General features: G+C 44.7%; 1 pseudogene; it reads left to right on the top strand.

Moving 5' to 3' along the window:
* Window positions 1-6207: 6207 nt before the first annotated feature.
* Window positions 6208-7266, top strand: LOC101982870 (annotated as a pseudogene).
* The last annotated feature ends 1194 nt before the right edge of the window (window positions 7267-8460 follow it).

Consider the following 8460-nt stretch of genomic DNA (forward strand, 5'->3'; position numbering starts at 1 on the left):
GGCACTCAGGTGACACACACCTGTAATCGCGGCACTCAGGTGGCACAGACCTGTAACCTGCATAGTAAAACTAGTTACAAAAAATTAATTTATAAACATAAATGGTATTCTAGAGAGACAGCTCAGCACTTAAGAGTGCTGGTGTTTCTGCAGTGGATCTGAATTCAGTTCCCAGCATCCACATCAGGTGCCTTACAACCTGTAACTCCAGTTACAGGGATCAGATGCCCTAATTTGGCCTCCATGGACACCAGGCACCAGGCACCAGGCACACATGCACCACAGACACCAGTACACATACAAGCATGGCAGCCCTGACATATACACATACAATGAAAAGTAAATCTTTTAAAAAAAAATAATTGTAAGCAAAATTATAAAAATTCCTACAAGAAAGTATAAACGCAATCTTCAAAATCTTTAGTTGGGCAATAATCTCTTAGCTATGACAAAATTTTCCCCAGACCTACAGTTCTTTGGACAGTATTGCCGGCTGGCACACTGTTTTGGCTGATCATTAACATTCTTCTTGTGTTTATTTTGGGCTGATAGCATCCGCTCAGTGGAAAACTCCAAAGTCACAGTCCCCCCCCCCACGAGATTGAAAATAGAATTATTGTGAGATTCAGGCATCCCATTGGATGTATACCCCAAGGAACTGGGAGCATGAGTCTCCAATGAGACCCGCCATGTTGAGGACTTTCACCTTTCACAGTAGCCGGAGGTGGAAGCTGTCTGGTGCCTGTGGGTGGACAGAAACCAGGGAACAAGTGAAGTATCTTGAAGCCAAAGATCAGAAATCCAAACTTTTCCAAAACCCAAAACTGAGTTGCTGACATGCCACAAAGGAAATATTTCTTTTTCTTAATTATTTATTTTTATTTTATGTGCACGGGTGTTTTGCTTGCATGCGTATTGTATATGTGTAAAGGTTTTGGAACTCCTGGAACCTGAGCTACAGACAGTTGTGAGCTGCCATGTGGGTGCTAGGAATTGAACCTGATTCCTCTGGAAGAGCAGCCAGTGCTCTTAACTGATGGGATAATAGATTTATAATTGTGAGTTACTGTTTTTAGACAAATATATTGGTATTGATTATTGTATATTGATACAAAGTTAAATTATATTGACTATTGTATGCATGCATGTTTCTACCTCTGTTTAAAATATTTTTTATGTATTGACATATATTGTATTGATATATATTGTATATATTTACCATATTGCAGTGTACATTTCTACCTCTGATTAAGATACTTATATATTGTTTGTGTATTGATATATATTTACCATACTGCAATGTATATTTGTACACTGTTTATATTTGGAGGTCATTGTCCTCATTTGTTTCACAGTCGTTTATTGTCTTAGTCTTTAAGTTAGATAGATATTGAGAATTATATAGATTAATAGTCATCTAAGTTTGTCATTTACAATTAGACTAATCAGGTTCTTTAGATATATAGAGATTATACTCAGTATAGATAGAAAATCTTCAACTTCTTCAAAGAGCTGTAGAAAATGGCCTTTAATCTAACTCAGAGTTTCGTGATAGTGAGACACAATTGCTCCTGGCAACACTGCTCTATTCCCGAGAGAATGTTGAGCACCAAAGACACTCCACCTGGAGCCTTTCTTTTTGGCAGAACTGGCCTTGGGGCAAAGAAATGCCCATACCTCAACCACTGACAGAGATACAGAGCGTGCATCAATGGATAAAACAGGACTGTCATATCCTGCCAAGACAGGGTAAGATAGTTTTGAAAAGTTGCCTGCCTTTGAAAATGGTATGTCAGTTATGTTAGGCCTTAGCCAAAGTTGGTTGTTTCAACGCTGCAAACATGACTTTGGGTGATTGCCCAGGTAGCTAGTTGTCTCTGTGATTTGTTGCATGTTTTGGAAGTTGTTTTACTGAACTTCCTAATTACCCAGGTAACATTATTTCCCTTCTCAGATCTTCGATGGGGTTGAAGACTGTATAAATGTAGTTACTTTCTCTCATGACTTGACCAAGTTATTTATTATACAAGACCTAAGCTAGTTAGAATAGGATATTTGTACTTATTGTATATAATTTCATAGTAGGTTTAGAACTCTCTTACTTAAACAAAAGGGGGAGGTGTTGCGGGAGGTCCTCCCCTCCTACAGCCTATAGCCGCTGAGATACCAGTCTACTGGGGAGTGGTCTCTCTCCCTTTAATAAAGCGGCCACTTCCCTCTCCTCTCTCTCTTCACTTCCTGCTCCGCCGGGACTCCCTTCCTGGTTGTGCAGAGGGCTGTTGTCTGGGACGGTGATCTGTAAGTTTTTTCCCTTTTAAATAAATACCACCCTATTAATCATAATTCCAAACTGGTGTGGCATTGTTTGTGACTTACGCCTTCACTTAACCACTGAGCCATCTCTCCAGGCAAAGAAATACTTCTGCAGAGTGAACATTTATTTCATGCACAAGGTTAAAGTATTATGTAAGAATTACCATTAGGTTGTATGGAGTACATGTGAACCACGCATCAGTTTCTATGATGAGAAATTAATTCCATCCACAGGATATCTCACTATACATATGCAGCTATTCCAAAACCCACAAAAAAATGAGACCTGAAAAGCTTTTGGTTTTAATCATTTGGGATAAGGATGACTCAGACTACGTCTATCCACAATGGAGTATTACTTATCTCTGAACACTGAGAGAATTCTTTCGTCTGTGCATACTACATGAATGTATAGAAACTCACTGAATCACATTAGTCCATGTAGGTAACACAAGGTTTAAAAATTAAAAAGAGGGACTGGAGATGCATGCCACAACATGGTTTTAAAAACCTTCTAAGTGAGATAAGTCAGCCACAAGAGAGCAAATATTATGTGATTCCACTTATCCCAGATGCCTTGAGGAGCCAAATTCACAGACACAAAGACTCAAAAACAGAGACATGGGAAGCCAGTAGTGAGTGAGTTTGGACTTTTGGGGTTTGTAAGGTGAGAGTTCTGAAGACAAGGTACACAACCATATAAATGCTTCAACGACTGCTAACCTCACATGTGAAATAGTTAAGGTGGTAACTTTCATGTTATATTTTCTTACAACAAATTTTTATTTACTTATTTAGAGACAGAATCACACTATGTAGCCCTGGCTGGCCTAGAACTCACTATGTAGACCAGGCTGGCCTAGACCTCACAGAAATCTGCCTGCCTCTGCCTCCCCAGGCTTGGGATTAAGGTATGTGCCATCAGACCAAGCTAATGAAATATCTTTAAGTATAATTTCAGAGGGTAAAAAGGAAAAGGAAAGCATTTCCCTTCTTACCTCTCCCCCTTCTCTGAGTTCTCTCCCCTAAGGCAAACCACAGTTTGTCTTTTCTAAAACCTTCTCATAAAGGTAAGAACTACACCATGGGAACACCATGGGCCTGCCTGCAGGCAGGAATCACTATAGGCAATGGGTCATCTTTTTGCAGCTGATGCTCTAATGCCCTTGTCTTCATCCTGCCTGGCAGTTCTGAGTCCTGATGCTGGAGAATCCCTCTGTCTAGGTCCCCGCGCTCTTCTAGGTGCTTTCCAGACATCCCACAATTAACAAGACGACACTAGCAATAGATCTTTGCTGTTGAGACTAAGCATATGGCTGCTGTGACTGCAGCTTATCCATACCTGCCTGGTGCATCTTGAAGCCCAGATACTTCGCTCCTACCTTCTTTTGGCAACATATATGATGAGTTAATGTAGACTGTCTGTGGAAGCATATCCCTACAAATCTCACACAAACATAATAAAGGTTCATGTCTTATCTCATACAACAGTAGTGTGCTGGTGAACAAGTCAGTAGCTGGCTTCATCCATGCAGGAATTAATGTGGTAGATGCCAATGGTCTCTCTTCCAGACAACTAGAAAGAAAAAGGAGCCCATAGAAGCAGCTAGGGGAGGAGCTGATGGCCCAAACTTGAAGTGAAGCATATCTGTAGGCAGAATTTTCTGTCCTTCCAGCCAGCTCCCAAATAACCACACAGAGACTTACTATTAACTATAAATGCCCAACCAGTAGCTTAGGCTTATTACTAACTAGCTCTTACAACTTAAATTAGCCCATATTTTTTTTATCTATTCTCCACCACATGGTTCTGTATCTTTTTTCAACCCAGCATGTTTGTCTTGCTTCTCCCCACATTTCCTGGCAACTCCATCTTTCCTCACTTCAGAGAACTCTCTTCCTGTCCACAAGTCCTGCCTAACCTCTTCCTTGCTTAACTATTGGCCATTTAGCTCTTTATTAAACCAATGAGAGCAACACATCTTCACATTGTCCAAAAACATTGTTCCACAGCACACATCCATGACTTTCAGCCATTGGCTAGAGTGTTGTCACCTGACCATGCATCTCTGTGATGAGGGAGGCTAGAGATGTTCTCTACCTGAGTGTCTGGGAAGAGGCGAAGCAGCAAACGGCAGCCTCTACCACCTACCCCTTGGAACATGGGCCCCAAGTTGGACACATGACTTACACTAAGCCAATCAGAGTGCTTCCTCAGATCTTCTCTATGGATCAGAAACAGACAGGAATTTATTTCTCAGCTTTGGAGTGTAGACCAGTCTTCAGCCTTCATCCTTGAAACCTGATAAAAAGCATTTCCACCAGCAGAGGGAATGAGGATGAACAAGGAGTTCATGGCTTGAGAGAGAGCGGACAGAGAGCACTGAGCAAGTATCCTGGTGACCCTGGTTAAACCCAGCTTCAGTGCCTGATACCACGCCTGCCCCTTCCATTCCAGGCATGCAAGCCAGCGACTTTACATCTGACTTCTAGATGGCCTTCTGTCCCTTAAGACTGGAAGAATGCAGGTGCTAAGCTCCCACGGGAATGACGCATCCCAACACTGAACAGGCTTCCATTGAGTGGCCCACCATGTGGAGAAGGAGACTGACTGGTGGAGGGAGAATCAGAGGAGCTGACTGGCCCTGCCACTAGCTGCCCATGTGACCTAAAGTAGAATAATGTTTCATATTCGTCCCCAGTAAAATGAGGTGCCTGGGTCACTCTCAAAGGACCCCATCTATTATGAAAAGTTGAGGCTGTCTACACTCTTCATGTCCCAACACAAATATTCCTTCTCTGACACTCCAGGAGACAATGTCTGATGCTGACTTCATTGTAAACACTCTCTTCCTTGCTCCCAAAGTCTCTCAACAGCTGTATTCATTTCATTTGTTTCTGCGACATTGTACTACTAACCGGACACCTCTAATAACAGAAACGTTTTCATTCATAGCTCTGTGGGTTAGGTGTCTGAATAAAGGCATCATCAGGGACTTGCTCCTCCCAGGGCTCTAGGGAAGCCCTGTAGCTTCCGGTAGCTTTAGGTATTAAAGGTAGATTTAGGTATAGCTGTGGCTATACCACTTTGATCTCTAGGTCTGGGTTCCCTAGTCTTCTCCATGTACCTGTGATTGGTTCCCCTTCTAGATCTTCAAAGGAAACTTGTAGTTAGATTTCTGGTCTACCCAGAAACCTGGGGTTGATCCATCTTATCTTTAACTAATCAAACCTTCACAGACCCTCTCCCAGTAAGGTCACATTCCCAGTTCTAGGCATCACGGTACAGGTACATATTTGGGGGACCACCACTCAACACACTATATTATGAGTGAAAATTATTAAGAAAACCTACAAAAGCAGCATATGGCTTGGGTATTTGTTACACGTTCCACTGATATGGTACATAAGGAAGAGAGGAAATGCCTTCCATCACCAGCTGTAATGTTAATCTATCAACTGGAAAGACTCTCAGAGCTAAGGAATTAAGCAGGGACTCTTTTTTTTTTTTTAAACAATAGGTCTGAAAGTGAGTCATGCAGTTCATCCCACTGATGGCTCCTTATGTATATGTGCTAATGTGCTTGATTATGTTTGTTCCCACTTCCGCTGTCCTGGTAACAAGATGTGCATATAGAATCTTTTCTGTGAGGAGCACGGGGACTCTGGGTTCGGGAGCGGTGGCCTCAGGGTGCGGCTAGGGAGGCACGGGACTGGGCTGCCCTGTCCCGCCTGCGCCTGCGCTGTTGGCAGCGGACCCCCACCCTCCCGGGGCCCAGTTCCCGCTTGGCCTGCTCGGCCTAGGCCTCAGGCCAGAGACTGGGGTCGGGGTGGCCGGGCTCACGCTGATCTTCTCTTCCCCAGTGACATCGTCTTTAAACCCTGCGTGGCAATCCCTGACGCACCGCCATGATGCCCAGGGAAGACAGGGCGACCTGGAAGTCCAACTACTTCCTTAAGGTCATCCAACTTTTGGATGATTATCCAAAATGCTTCATTGTGGGAGCAGACAATGTGGGCTCCAAGCAGATGCAGCAGATCCGCATGTCCCTGCGAGGGAAGGCTGTGGTGCTGATGGGCAAGAACACCATGATGCGGAAGGCCATCCGGGGGCACCTGGAGAACAACCCAGCTCTGGAGAAACTGCTGCCTCATATCCGGGACAATGTGGGCTTTGTGTTCACCAAGGAGGACCTCACTGAGATTAGGGACATGTTGCTGGCCAATAAGGTGCCAGCTGCTGCCCGTGCTGGTGCTATCGCCCCATGTGAGGTCACTGTGCCAGCCCAGAACACTGGTCTGGGGCCCGAGAAGACCTCTTTTTTCCAGGCTTTAGGCATCACCACTAAAATCTCCAGGGGCACCATTGAAATTCTGAGTGATGTGCAGCTGATAAAAACTGGAGACAAAGTAGGAGCCAGTGAAGCCAGGCTGCTGAACATGCTGAACGTCTCCCCCTTCTCCTTTGGGCTGATCATCCAGCAGGTGTTTGATAATGGCAGCATTTACAACCCAGAAGTGCTTGACATCACAGAGCAGGCTCTGCAGTCTCGCTTCCTAGAGGGTGTCCGGAATGTTGCCAGTGTTTGTCTGCAGATCGGCTACCCGACTGCTGCCTCAGTGCCACACTCGATCATCAATGGGTACAAGCGGGTTCTGGCTCTGTCTGTGGAGACTGAGTACACCTTCCCACGTGCTGAAAAGGTCAAGGCCTTCTTGGCTGATCCATCTGCATTTGTGGCTGCTGCCCCTGTGGCTGCTGCCACCACTGCTGCTCCTGCTGCTGCCGCTGCAGCCCCAGCAAAGGCTGAAGCTAAGGAAGAGTCGGAGGAATCAGATGAAGATATGGGATTTGGTCTCTTTGACTAATCCTCTCAAAGCAACCAATTCAGACAACTTAATCCAAGAAACGTGGAAATAAAAGCTTACTTCTGTTTAATAAAAAAAAAAAAAGAATCTTTTCTGTGCCCCCGCTCTTCTTGAGTATGGAATGCCTATCAAAGGGAAGCAGTCGAGTGCCTATTCTCTGAAAGCATATCGGAGAGCCAACCACCTTGTCTTTTCAAGAAGCCATTCTGTGTTTGTTTTTTCCATTCCAAAAATACCACACTCATTTTGGGAGACAGTTGTATGGCGGGGAACCAGGATGTGGAACGCAAAGCCCTCGTGTTTCTTGTGGCAGGCTCTTGAGCGCTTAAGTAGCTGCATTCCAGAGCCAGGGGCCGCTGAAGAGGTACAAACGGGCAATCTGAGATGGTCAGACCCTGGAAAGTTAGTGTGCCCTGTAGGAGGGTTGGCCACCTCTGACATCTAGGGGGGAATCTGAGCCTGTTCCAAGTTCTAATTCTCAGCAGAGTACTAATGCGTGAAACAACCCCACACCAGTTTGGATTCAAAGGGTTATTTATTTAAGAGGAAAAACTTACAGAACACCGTCCTACACGACAGCCACTAAAGGAATCTAGTCTCGGGAGCAAGAGAGTGAGTGGAGGGCGAGACCACACCCCAGTGGGCTGGCGTCTCAGTGGCTATTAACTGGATAGGAGTGGAAGGCACTCCCGCAGCAGAGTACAACCCCCTAGACACCATCTTGTTTTGCTTCTTGCCATGGTCGGTAGGATAAAGTGCAGCCAATCCAGCTACTTCATCTAGTGGACAGGATATGGTTGTTTATCGTCATTCTCTTTCCTACTATAGGTGTTCTCCCTGCTCAGAATGGTACCAGACTCAAGAAGGGGAAAGGAGCCATTCATGCTACTCAGGTAGCAGAGTTAGGCAGCTCTATATGAGTTTGAGGCCAACTTGATCTACATCCAGCCAGAGCTACATGTTGGGGGAAGAGTCTTCTGTTTTGTGTTCATTTCATTGGTTAAATAAAGAGACTGCCTTGGCCCTTTAATGGGACAGAAAATTAGGTAGGCAGAGTAGACAGAACAGAATGCTGGGAGAAAGAAGCCGAGTCAGGCAGTCGCCATGATTCTCCCACCCTACACAGACGCAGGTTAAGATCTTACCGGTAAGCTACCACCTTGTGGTGGTACACAGATTATTAGAAATGGGTTAGATCAATATGTAAGAGCTAGCCAATAAGAGGCTGGAACTAATGGGCCAGGCAGTGTTTAAAAGAATACAGTTTCTGTGTAATTA

The sequence above is a fragment of the Microtus ochrogaster genome, chromosome 8 (assembly GCF_000317375.1).
Source record: "Microtus ochrogaster isolate Prairie Vole_2 chromosome 8, MicOch1.0, whole genome shotgun sequence".
NCBI lineage: Eukaryota > Metazoa > Chordata > Mammalia > Rodentia > Cricetidae > Microtus > Microtus ochrogaster.